The sequence below is a fragment of the Musca domestica genome, unplaced genomic scaffold, assembly GCF_030504385.1.
Source record: "Musca domestica strain aabys unplaced genomic scaffold, Musca_domestica.polishedcontigs.V.1.1 75, whole genome shotgun sequence".
Taxonomy (NCBI): Eukaryota; Metazoa; Arthropoda; class Insecta; order Diptera; family Muscidae; genus Musca; species Musca domestica.
The window spans coordinates 1,659,233-1,673,320 of NW_026712393.1; positions in this window are offsets into that span (position 1 = coordinate 1,659,233).

The window sequence follows — 14,088 nt, forward strand, 5'->3', positions numbered from 1 at the left end:
TGCTGGTTTGATTTCTTCTTACTTTTTCATCTTGATTTATATATTTACAATTTCAAGGTTCGAAGATCGGGAATTAACATATGTCAAATAATTTATGGCAAAAATGTTTAATATAACGGCAAACAGGATAAGACATTAAGACAAAAGAATATTGTAATGTATGTAACAAAGTGGGAATCGGTCCAGTTCAATTGTTTACAGAGCACTCTGGCTATTCCTGACTTAGTTTGCCTGCCTCCTCTTCTTTATTTCTTTTCTATCGCAAAGTTTGAAGAGCGTATTTAATAGACAATGGGAGTAAATAGGCATTATAATAATTTATGCAAAAACTTGAATAATACAAGTTTAAATAAGTCGAGAGTGAGCATAAGACATTAAAACATATGATAAGCACCACATTTCACTAATGCCATGACAATAAGCAAAAATAATTATGAGCATAAGACCAAAATAGAAAAAAATTCCATTTCGGATCCAACTGTATATAGACCGACAGACCAGAGGAAGATTGACGACGTAACTTTCATCTATACGAGGGAAATGATTTTTTGTGTTAAAGAAACCAAAGTCAGAAAACATTTTTGCCTGCATCCTATTGGTGTCATGTTTAAGTGTTCCATACGCCACTTAGTTCTTTTAAGAAAAATATATTCACAATTTACATTTCACAAATTACATCTTTAAGTGCTTAGAGCTGATTGTGAATTTTGTTCATATTTGCGCCTAGAATTGTTGCGAAACCTATTGAAATAAAAATGGTAGTCCTGATTTACATTAGGTGAGTTTACTTGTGAAAAAAATTATCGTTCACTTTGGAACATCCCTCATTAATTCTGATTAGGATTTTGGTATGAGTTTAGATGTTATTAAATCTAGAATAATTTTATTTTTAAACAATTAAAATACGTGTTTTATTATTTGACAAACTAACTGATGAATTAGATTCAGTAGCTAGTCTTCAATTTCCTACTAAATTCCCATTATGATGCGGATCATGATGTGTACGCGATCCCTACGTAATCCCTACGTAAGGGGTGGGAATGTGAGGCGTGGGAACGTTCGAAATAAAAGACTATCCGAAATTGAACTTCCCTCAGTCTTTTATACAAGGCAATCTTTTTTTTTAAAGATTTTCATTTTTCGTTATAGCCTTTTCTGTCATTGTTTTATATTTTTTGAATTAAAATTGTTCCAGAACCCCAAGAATGTTGATTTTTATTTTTAAAATAAAAAATTTGTATATGAAAAATTGCAAAACTAGTAGATTCTTGCACATTCTGAAACAGAATAAATAAGGACAGAATGGAGTTGTCAGCAAAATCATTTTTTTTTCTCATTTTAATTCTCACTATCCCCCACTCCTATAAACAGAGACTTGCCACAAGTAAGCTTAGCTATTGCAAATTTAGACTTTGGAATTCTTAAACTCACAGGTAAAAAATGTAGGGTGTTTATTTTCAATAATCTATCTATTGAAAAGAAACACCCTACATTTTTCCACCTGTGAGTTTATGAATTCTTAATTTTTGAATTTAAAAATTAATATTCTGATTTTTGAAATGTGTTTGTTAAATTCTTAAATTATTCATTTCACAGTCGCAAACCACTACAAATCTTTATACACTCATCATCTTTACATGGATATGAAAGCGTATACCGAATAACCTTAGAAATCATCATCACCTCAAAAAGGCAACAACGAAGTATGGAACACTTAAGCATTACATCATCGATATGAAGTAGCTCATAAGTACCGAAAGAGGAGTGCTCAGTGCAACCATTTTCACAAATTTTAAACATTTAGTGGACAATTTGAAACCAAGTCATAAACCATATTAACATATAGACATTGGACACTAGGCTAATACTAAAATGGTAATTTGTAGAAGGATTACCCATGTTGTAAAAAAATTCATTTCAGTTCCAGAAGACTTTATAAAATCTGCAACAAATTTTAATTTCGAAGAATTTATTTTTCCTTCCCAAATCTCACTATAGTGCGAAAAGTTGCCTCTCCAAAATTAATTGAATTAAAAAAAACATTATCAACTTAAGACTCTCTTGTCCCCTGTCTACCTTAGAATATTGGCCGGGGTTTTTTGTTGAATTTTCTTTACAAAGTTGTCGGGGTTCCTAAGGAGTAAATAATCTTCGGTCATACTAAAATGTTTGTTTCAGTTTAAAGTTTTTAGAATTATTCATTTTAAAATGATTTGTAACTATGGGCCTGTTTTTGTATGGCGATACGAATGTGAATTCGAAAGAAAAAAACACATGTTTAAATTAAAATCAATAATTTTAAAAATTGTGCTTTTTTCTCGAATCTTCATATCACCAAGATTTTCAACTGTCTTTAAATTCGAAAAGTATTTTTTGATTAAAAAAACCAAGTTTTACCTCGCGATAGGATACTTGATATGAGTGTTTTGTATATATATGCGATATTGATCGATGTTGATAAGTAGAAAACACTGCAAGGCATCTTAAAAAATGTAATACAATAAATTCCGAATGAAAACACATGGGAGGTTTGCACCGCCTATCCAATATTTTGCGGTTGAGGTTTCCATTAAGTCTTGCTCTAAATAAAAAAATACTTCATCATAAGGTTACAAAGTGTGCAGAAGTTGGCAGACGTAATTCCATTAATAAATTGATATAACGAGATGCATACAGGTTGAAACATAGTTGGCCGTTCCTTGTTGGTTTTTTGTAAGCTGTTTTTGGTGCTCCAGTTGCGGTCAGCGAGACGCGGCAATTAAGGCACAATAATTAAATTTATGTTTTTCTTATTATTTTTTTGTCATACAAATCATCCCGAATGAAACTTAATGGCGACATACTCTAAAAAATTGTGAAAAGAAACTAAAAATGAGGATAAAATAAACTTAACTCCCCTCAAGATTTGTACACTTTTTTATTTGAATATATGTCAAAAAAAAAAAAAAAAAAAAAAAAAAGATTTGGTGTCAATATGGGACAAAAGAGGGTTTAACTACGGGTTCAGTGATCACGTGCATAAAAAAAAGTTGTTGATAAGTTAAAAGTAAAAATAAGAGAATGAAAAAGTGGATAATTCTTCTCTCAATCAAATATTGATAAAAAGTTCGTTCGAGAAAAAAATTTAAACAAATTCCTGTTTCTTGGACAGATTTTGCTAAAAGTGTTGGTCGGTTTTAGAATACATTTGCATGTGGCCTACAACATAAGTGCTACATATCAGCAAACTTTAAATTCGACTGCATCTAAAAATGTGAAATGACTTGATACAAAGCAACATTGCCAGTGAAGTGATTAAATTGAGCACAGATTTCAATTGTTTGAAGTGCAGCATTCTTTTGGCTACAGTGTTTTTGATAATTTTAAGGCAAAAATAAAGACAAATTATTGAATAAAAAATAAAACTCTCGTGGATGACTGTTGGTCGGATTCATTTCAAAGCTACTGTGCAGTGCTCTTTATTCCAAAATGACTAAAAACTGAACATTTGAGGTGATTTTTTCTCTTTGATCAATAAATATGTCTGTGTGTGTGAAAGTCGACGTTTTAGTGTTAATTCAACAATAGAAACAAATGAAGAATATATATCACAAACTGTATAACCACTATTCTTATAAGGTATGTAGAATGTTCATCATATAGGATCTGTTCTCCCAAAAAATTTAAACTTTTACATTAGACTGATATTAAATGAATATATTCATTTTGCTTTCCTTTTGTCAGAGGTCTTCTATAGTGTCAGAGCTCAAAGTGTGGCAGAATAGGAAATGCATTAACAAAGTTCATTGGAAGATTGCATATCAAACAAAGTTAAAGATGAAGAAAGGTTCCCTGTGAATTAGTTTGAATAGAGTTAGCAGGCTGCGTAGCTTAGTTTCGAATGCCAATAAACCGAAGTTTTTAAACTATTTTATAAACAATAGACTACATATCATTAGCCCTAATCGAAAACTATAGCCTGAAAAAAATATGCAAAAAATCTTAGAAGGTTTTTCACAAATTGTCCTCGATTACTCCTGCGTTTTTTTATATTTCTTTTAATTGGTCTATGATGACATTTTGCATTAAAAAAACATTTTACATTAAAAAAAGGGAAGCTCCTAAAAAATTTAAACATTTTAGTTAATATTAAACGAAATCGAAATTCTATACAGGGTGAGATAAAAAAACGGCAAAAAGTCAAACGCCATAATTTTACATTTTTTTAAATTTTATTGAATGAATGCAAAAAATGTCGGAAATAGCATCTAATTTTAGAACAAGTTTAGATTTTTTCGAATTGGTCAACTTTGGCACGAATTATGGCTTTCAAACGGCCAATGAAACCGTCATACGCTGCTCGAACATTACCATGGCCGCCGTGTGAAAATGACGCACATTTTCAGCTGACCTCTTTGGCAAGTAAACACGATCATTTTGTTTGTTTACAAACTGCTGGACAACGAATTTTTTCTCATCGGAGAAAACCAAATTCGGCAGTTCACCACTTACGGTTAAGCGAAGTAACTCTTTAGCTCTTTTGAGTCTATTTTCTTTCAGTAGCGGTGTAAGTTCTTGCACTTTTTGGAATTTCAATGGCTTTATGAGAGATCATTTTTCAACATTTGCCGAATGGAATATTGCGATATGTTCAGCTCAGGAGCCATTTTATGGCCACTGCGACGCGGATTTCGATCAAGTCGCTTCTTTACTTTTCGAACCATTTCTGCTGATGTTGCTGTTTTCTTCCGTCCACTTCCTTGACGTCGGGCTACGCTACCAGTATCACGGTAACGAGCGATAGTACGAGACACAAAAGATTTATTCACATTTAATTGGTGAAGTGCTCTAACGATAGCCACTTGTGGTTTTCCAGCCAAATATATCAATATCACGAATATCTTTTTTTCTGGAAAATTCTCACCAAAAAGCTTTTGTACGCTTGTAAACAATGTAATGAGCTGTCACTGTAATAATTTTGACAGCTGAAGTTGGTTGCAGTTTTTTCATCTCACCCTGTATGTCCATTACTCGCTCTAAATGTTGATACGACCAAACGGATCTCACCGAAATAACGTTTAGAGACTCTAAGTCTCTTTGGACGAGATCCGTTTCAGGGATTTCGGAGGCGATCTAGCGATGTCCGATAACTATCGAAGATAACACCGATTAGGTGCATCGTTATATTATTATCAAAATTTAGATTGTGGTCGGAGATGGCCAAATTCGGTCCACTACTTCTGATACCTTACCAACAAAAGATCAACTTTTTCAAAGAAAAAATCTCTACAAATATTAATATTTATGTCTCTCAATACCGACCCACTCATTTTAGCATCTGCCCTACAAAGGGTTAAACATTTTTAATTATCATAGGGTAAGTGTACCAGTAGTCGGCACTTTTAGGATTTTCGATTTTTCAATCTTCCAACATTCTGAGTGAAATCTTTCAATTGCAGAAAAATAAAGTTATTCAGATTCCAAATTTTGTTTAATTTTCGAAATAATGAACAAACATTGATTTTTTTTTTATTAAATTGGCAAAATTTGCAATTTTACTAAAATAGTAGTTTTTTGCCAGTAGTCGGCACTATTTTCCAATGCTCGGTATGTCTATTGCCAGTAGTCGGCATATAGTATTTCAGTAAAAAAATATTATTTTGTATTTCGCAGTTTAATCCACAATTTGAAATTAATTTCGTTTTTAAATAGTGTTTTATTTAATTATCATTCTAAACCAAATATAGGTAGAAAATCAAGAATAATATGGCTACCTTCAGTAACGTATGGATTTTCAATTAATATAAAAATGAGATTGAATAAAAAAGTACCTTTCTTGTATTTGAAATTTGCGAATTGATCTTTTTCCTTTAGATAGCCAACATTTTTTTTATCAAAAATGTCACCGCTATCTAAAACGTCAAATAGGTGATTTAAAAAACCTACTTAATTTAGAAAAGTTGGTCAAAATGCACAAATAAAAGCAACTGCCGTCTAAAAACTATTTATTTATTTTAGTAGTTTTTGGATTATTTTTTAATACTTTTCTCAAGTTTTGGTGAAATTGATGAAAAATGATATTTTTCTAGTAATAGGCACCCCTGGCAAATCTTTTTTTTTCTGTTCCTAATGTCGGCATTAAATAATATAACAGAAAAATGCTTGATTTGTATGTTTTTAAAAGTGATCTTCAGACTGTTATTTACAATTATTGAATATTTCTGATTTCAAAAGTATTAAATTTAATTTACTTAAATCAATTATTATGTTGACGCCACCACAATTTTTTTCTTTACAAACAAGCACTCTCGCACGCGTTGGAAGACTCTCACTTACGAAAACCGTTATTCTCTTGTAATAAATAATCGGAGCTCACATCATGTTAACGTTTTTTTGAAATTATTTCATTTTGGTAAATTTTATTCTTAGTTATTTAAGTTTAAATTTCAAAACTGCCGACTACTGGGACATGCCAAACTTAGACGCACTTACCCTAACTCTTACCAAATGTGCAATAAAATTCCGATTGTCATAAAACTTCGCACATCTCAATATTTTTACCAACATTAGATTTGGTATAAAGACAAAATAGAACGTACAGTCTTCATTCTCACTGATCTTCATTCCGAAATCGACAGTTCTGCTTATTTACGTATCCATTTAATTAATAATTATAATAATAATAATTTTTTTCGATAAAAAAGTGGTTCTTCTGCCTACTTTCCAAGACTCTATTCGCCACAAATTCTACATTGCGGCTTCTATTCTGGCACCAGGTGTATTTTGAAAAGCTTCACACCTAAATTATTCCCAAATTTTATTTACGTTGTTGAAAAACATTTTCTTCAGTTCGAGCTTTACGCAAGTGTGTTGGTGGTTTAAAGTTCATTGGTGCAGAAATTAGTCAAAATAGCCGTATAGCCGTTCTAGTGGGTCGTTTAAACTAATTATAAAATGGAAGAGGAGCCCGAAGACCTTTCTCAACTGGCTAAGCATTTTGATAATAAAATTCAAAGATTTGCACGCCTCGTTCGTTTTGTAAGAAGGCTAAAAAGCTCGGTCAGGTCAACCTTACGCTTTTTCACTTCTTTATATATATAATAGTATATATCTGTAAATGTATAGAAAATGTATTATAATTGAAAACAAGTAAAAAAACATTAAGTCCGGCCGGGCTGAACTTTTAATACCCTCCAGCTCAGGGTAAAGGAAACATTTGACCCACAAATACCAATTTTTAGACATATTCTTGGGAAAATGTGGCAAAAATCATCAAAATACCGAATATCGGGAGGAACCGCTATATGGGTCTATACAAACCTACACATACAGAGCTATAACCCATTATGACCTACAAATACCAATTTTCAGACAAATCCGGGAAAAAATGTGGCAAAAATCATCAAAATACCGAATAGCGGAAGGTACCGTTATGGTTAAAAATTGTGCCATTTTTAGTATAAATATAAATGATGACTCGATTAAATAGAAATAAATACGTCTTTTAAAAACCCTGATCCTATATTTCAGTAAGAGGTTTTAGTTTTAGAGTTAAAACCCTAAATAATATAGCATATATATTAAAAAGTATACATTAACTTTTTATAATAGGCCCATGTAAGATGGTTCTCTACCCCCCAAAGTAGCATAAACACAGATTTTAAGTCAAATCGATTCGAAAATATAATCAAAACCCTCCAAATAGATAAAATCAGGAGGCACTTTTATATGAGCCCTACTCCGAAACATTGACATTGAAAAATTTCCGCGAAGAGGTCTTTCACCAGAAGCTAGATGCCAAATAAGGGCAAAATCAATTGAAAAATGTGACCAACACCCTTGTAATAGCTAAAATCACCGGAAACCTTCACATAAGAGTTATAATGAAGCATGTTTGTTTTTCTTTCTAAAATCTCAAATTACCAACATTTGAGGAATTTGAAAGAGGACCAATCTGATACATATTTTGTACAAATGATTCCTCATGTAACCCCTAGGACTGTATCAAATTTAAAACATTATCGTAACTTTTGCGGAGTATAGGGCAAAATATTTGCGACCTTTTGTGTATGGTTAAGTTATATAAAATGGACTCTAAAAAGTCAGATACGGGTACCCCTCTTTTGGGACTTTTATTTACCAATCGAAAAATTTCTTAACCTGACGATAGCACATAGTGCCCGTATAACGTTATCTATGATTTAAGGTTACTTTTAAGGGTTTGGAAGAATTTTCCGAGTATATGAATCCTTTTCTTACTATATTTTAAATTCACTCCACTATTTTGTAATGTCCGCATATTACAGTGCCTCTTCATATTCGGTACTTCACTGATTAAAGTCCCAATGAATTTTGCATTTTGAGTTCTCATTGGACGGGTGGTTAGTCAAGATTAGGTCGTATACTAATTGTGGAACAGATATCTTCATGATATTTGCAAATATTAGGATTTTAGATAAATCGAAAAAATGGGCGCAAAATCGGGCGTGTGGTCACCTTTTCTTTGCATAAAAACCTAAATCGGGGAAGAACGAACATTAAAAAAAAAATATCCAAATAGTTTCAGCCGGTCTCAAGGCGTGGTCTATATTTGAGGGATGTTACAAACGGAATGAAAAAGTTAATATACCCTCCTTTCCAGTCCAACGAACCTCCTAAATATTGATTTTCGAAGCAAATTTTTATGTGTATGGCGCAAATATTTCGCAGAGCAGTGTATTTTAGCAAAGAGTGATTAAAAGAAGTGATAAAAATTATTTTATGTCTGAAAAATTCCAAAATTTTATTTGGGACACTTAAGCATGCATGCAGCGATATGTAAATATCGTTCTCTATATTTTGTAAAATTATGCTCATTTATTTTGCCAGGTTTCATTGAAGCAATTTGTTGATAGCCGTGATAAGGTTAATGGTTTATAAATGGGAAGTCATTAAATCAAAATTATAAAATTTCTGAATGACGATACACATTTGCTATGTATATAGTGATTGAATTAATCATTCAATTGGAAAGATTTCCAGATACAACGAATGGAAATATTTTTGACCTAAATTTCGATTTGGATGACAGACTGGTCGATTTGGGAATAAACAGTTGGTCTTATCAACTGATTTGACTATTCGTTTTTTTTTTAATTGTGTGCTTTCTTTCTTTCATCAATGTTCTCTGGCTGGCTAAACTCCGCCTCTTAAAAATGTTCCTTTAAGATTTTAAGATTCATATAGTGGTCCATGTTTTTATTATTCTCCAGTCACTCATTTTTAATCGAAAGCTCTTCCAGTATTTATTATGGACTTAATCCACCCATAAGTAACCAAAATATTAAGTTACAGCTTATTAGATTGGAAATTGGGGATTAAACCCTCCACCATAGTATGGAGTTTGTCATTTAGTTTGTAACACCTCGAAATATACATTTTAGACCCCAAAAAGTATATATATTCTTGATCAGCATAAAATTCTTTGTCGATTTAGCGATGTCCGTTCGTCTATCCGTCTGTGGAAATCACTCTAGCTTCCGAGCGAGATGAAATAGATTGATAAAATTTTACTCAAATGTTTAATATGTCTGCAGGACTTTTGGTATTGAAAATGGGTCATGTAGGTCCACATTTTACGTTTATAGTCCCCATATAACGGTACCTCCGAGATTTTAGCGACATTATTCACCGGAATTGTTTCAAATTTGGTATTTCAAGTTAGCAATAGATGCTACGGCCTATGATAGGAGATTAGCTGTTCAGGTCCACGTCTTCGTATAGCCTCCATAAAACGGTACCTCCCGTTATTCGGTATTTTGATGATTTTAGCTACATTATTCACCGATTTTTTTATTCAAGTTTCGCATTTGAATATTGTAATGGTTTATGACAAAAGTTGCCTATACAGGTCCATGTCGTCGTATAGACCCTAATAAAACGGCTACATTCGGTATTTTTAAAATTTTAACAGAATTTTTAGCGGATTTTATTTTATGAAAATTGTCAAAATCGTTCCAAATGGTGGAGGGTATTCAAAGATCGGCCGAATTTATAGCTGTTTTACTTGTTTAACCTCAATAGATTTTGTGGAATATAAAACATCGCAATGTAACCTAAATAGAGAATCTCCCCTTTTCACATTTTTTTAAATTTTACGGATTAAGATGTCTTTAAAACCATTGATTTAGGTGTATAGTGCCTTCAGCAATATCGCAGATAATAACAAGCCAGTCAACGAAGGGGTCATTTTGTCCTTTTTATACCCTACACCTACAAGGGTATTGTGTCTTTGTTTGTAACCTGGAGAAGAAAAAGAAGTAAGATAGACCCATAGTTACTTTTTAGGATCTTCATAGAATCACTTTGTGAGTCGATTTATGCATGTCAGTCCGTTTGTTTCCTCCAACAAACAAATACTTCAAATTTGGTAAAAATCGGTTCAGACATAGCTATATAGTTCCTCCTATATTTTTCATCCCTCACATGCGTAATATGCACTCCACAACTTTAATCTTTGATACCAGATATAAGATGCAGCTCGGAAACACCTCTGCAATATTTTTATCAAGATCGGTTCAGGTTTGAATATAGCTCCCATATATATATCTTTATCCGATTGCAGATTTATTTTGCACTAAATGGCTAATATCACCCCAAATGAATTGTGGCACTTACGACCGAATTCAGCCTAGAAGCATGTAATTTAAATTTGGTGAAAATCGGTTCGTATATGGCTATAGCTCCCATATATATGTCCGATCCCATTAGGGTTTTTAGGTCCTCCACATTCGTAATATGCACTCCACAACAATAAAATTTGGTACCAGATATCAGATACAGTCCAGAAATACCTCCGCCAAATTTTAACAAGATCGATTCAGATTTGGATATAGCTCCATTTCTTCGTCCGATTTTGGGTTAATTGTGCTAATATCAGTCCAAATGACCTGAATTTTGTTAATTCCGACTGAATTCATCCTTGTTTCAAGGTACTTCCAATTTTGTGAAAATCGGTTCATATATAGCTATAGCTCCCATATATATGTTTCATCCGATTTGGCATTTTAAGTCCCCCACATTCGTAATATGCACTCCACAACAATGATATTTGGTACCAGATTTCAGATACAGCCCATAAATAACTTTGTCAAATTTTATCAAGATCGGTTCAATGATATTTGATACCGAACATCAGATACAGCTCAAAAATAATCATGCCAAATTTTATCGAGATTGGTTTAGATTTTTATATACCTTCGATATAAATCTTCATCCGATTTTACGGTTTTAGCCCACCAGATAGGTTATAATAGCCCGACTTTTGGCCTTTCCTCACTGGTTTAAAATATGTCTAAAAACTCCCTTTAAACCAACTCAAAGTATTCCAAAACATTATTTGTTAGAAAATTCTGCTATAGGTCCCAGAAGACATCAAAAGTATAAATCTTACCTTAGCGCCAGGAATGTATGAATATATATTACCATGGTCTATCAACCCTTTCCATTTTCTCAGAGCGCCTTTTATAAGACATTTAAATCCCTTAGAACTTTTCCAATCCCCAGGTCACCAAGTCGTAGTATCAAACTCAAATCGAAATAGTTCAACGCTTATTAAAAACGTGTATTTTTTTAATTTTCTCCCATAAAAATATGCATTAAAACATACGTCTGTACATAAGTATCAATTAAAGTGTCATTCTCTGTTAACACACAAAAAAATCCCCCCCATTCCATCACGTTGAGCCGAGAATTCTGTTGATACCCGACGTAGCAGTTTTTACTGCTTAGTTTATTATCTTGCATCAACAATTACTCACACCAAATGTGTTCTTCTGCGACTTTTCAAATAATATAAATTATTTCTCAGCAGTATATCGGCGACAGTGGTGATGGAATAAAACGGATTGGAGATTGTGGAAAGTGAATTTTATAGAAAATACAAATGTATGATTGAGATTTTGATATATTATTAGTTCTTAGCTTTAAAGTTGTCATTCTTGTTCTGAGTAATTTCCGCCGTCTTTTAGTGATAATAAAACGGGGATAAATTCTGTCGATATTTTTAAACAAAGGGGATATTTTTGTCTTTTTTTCAACAATTTGTTAAAAAACCCTACTATAGCGGGATCGTAACAAGTTAGAATATTTTATAAAATTATTTGTTATAAAATTCTACTACAGGTCTTAGAATACATGAAAACTCCAAATCTTACCTAAACGCCAGGAATTTTAGGGTCTAAGTCATACTTCATATGAGTTTATGCAAAATTCTCCAATAAAACCTAATTTTGACAGGACAACACCAAAGACAAATATGTGCTTCATCGAATTTCACTAAAAGTCACCAACAAAAAGAAATCTCCATTTTCATTATATTCCAGAAAATATTTGTTTCAATTTTCAACACAAAATATCTTCTATTTCTTCAATGGAATTTTCTTTGGTCGTTTTTCGACTTGAGGCATGAAAGTGATATAAAACTTCATTTAAGACACAAAGTGTCAAAAAAGGAAATATTCTACACCAAATTCCACAATGAGGCTTAGAATAAATTATTTATATACGTGCAATAGTTTTTAAGAAAATTACATTCGAAATAAATATATATAATCCTTTTTTAAGGGAGACACCCTTTGGTGACTCTTATATGAGTTTATGTCGAATTCAACGACATAACATAATTTTAGCAGGACAACGTCAAAGACAAAATTATTCTTCATCGAATTTCACAATAAGTCACCAATGAAAATAATTTTCTATTTTCATTATATATCATGAATATATTGGCATCAATGTTGCCAATAAAAAGGGCGATAATTCATGTGAGATAAAAAAACTACAACAAAGCCAAACGCCATAATTTTTAATTTTTTTTTAAATTTTATGGAATGAAAGCAAAAAATGTCGGAAATAGCATCAAATTTTAGAATATGTTTAGATTTGTTCGAATTGGTCACATTTGGCACGAATTATGGCCTTCAAACGGCCAATGAAACCGTCACACGCTGCCCGAATGTTGCCCTGCGGTATTTTGGCCCACTCCCAGCAAAGCGTTTGCTTGATGTGATCGACACTTGGTATTTTTTAGAGTCATCCTTGCTTTCCAAAATACTCCCGACACAAAAGTCCAACGGATTGGTATGCGGAGCTATTGGTGGCCATTGTACGTTGGAAATGAAGCAAGGAACCTCATTTTGTAACCATTCTTGGGTGGCGGGTGCTGATTCCTATTGGAATGACCAAGGTCTTCGGCCAAAATGTTTGCGTACCCAAGTCTTTAATACTCCCTCTAGAATATTTTCGCGATAATATTCGGCATTTATTCTGATGCCACGGTCGATTAATAAGAGCGGAGAGCGACCATCGGCTGTTATGGCGACCCATACCATCATCATGACCAGCGCTTGAGTTCTGGTGGCCAACTGAAGGTACATATTTTCAACTGACCTCTTTGGCAATTAAACACGATCATTTTGTTTGTTTACAAACTGCTGGACAACGAATGTTTTCTCATCGGAGAAAACCAAATTCGGCAGTTCAACACTTTCGGCCAAGCGAAGCAGCTCTTTAGCTCTTTTGAGTCTATTTTCTTTCTGTTGCGGTATAAGTTCTTGCACTTTTTGGAATTTCAATGGCTTCACCCCGAGCTCATTTTTCAATATTTCCCGAATGGAATATTGCGATATGTTCAGCTCACGAGTCATTTTTCGGCCACTGCGACGCGGGGTTCGATCAAGTCGCTTCTTTACTTTTCGAACCATTTCAGCTGATGTTGCTGTTTTCTTCCGCCCACTTCCTTGACGTCGGGTATCGCAAGTATCAGTAACGAGTGATGGTACGAGACACAAAATAATTATTCACATTTATATTTTTTTTTCCATTTGGTGGAACTCGGTCCGGTATAACTATTGCTCAATAAATATTTTTTAATATAATTTTTATCGGAATCATGTCGTGCACTATAAAGCAATGTTATTGGTTCAGAGATGGTATTATCTACTTCACATATATTCCCAAATAAAAACTTTTTTTGTTACGGGAGGCTCTACTAAATTCGCATAATGGTGTAGGGTATCAAATAATCGGGCCCGTCCGACTTTTGACATTTCCTTACTGGTTTTAGTTCTG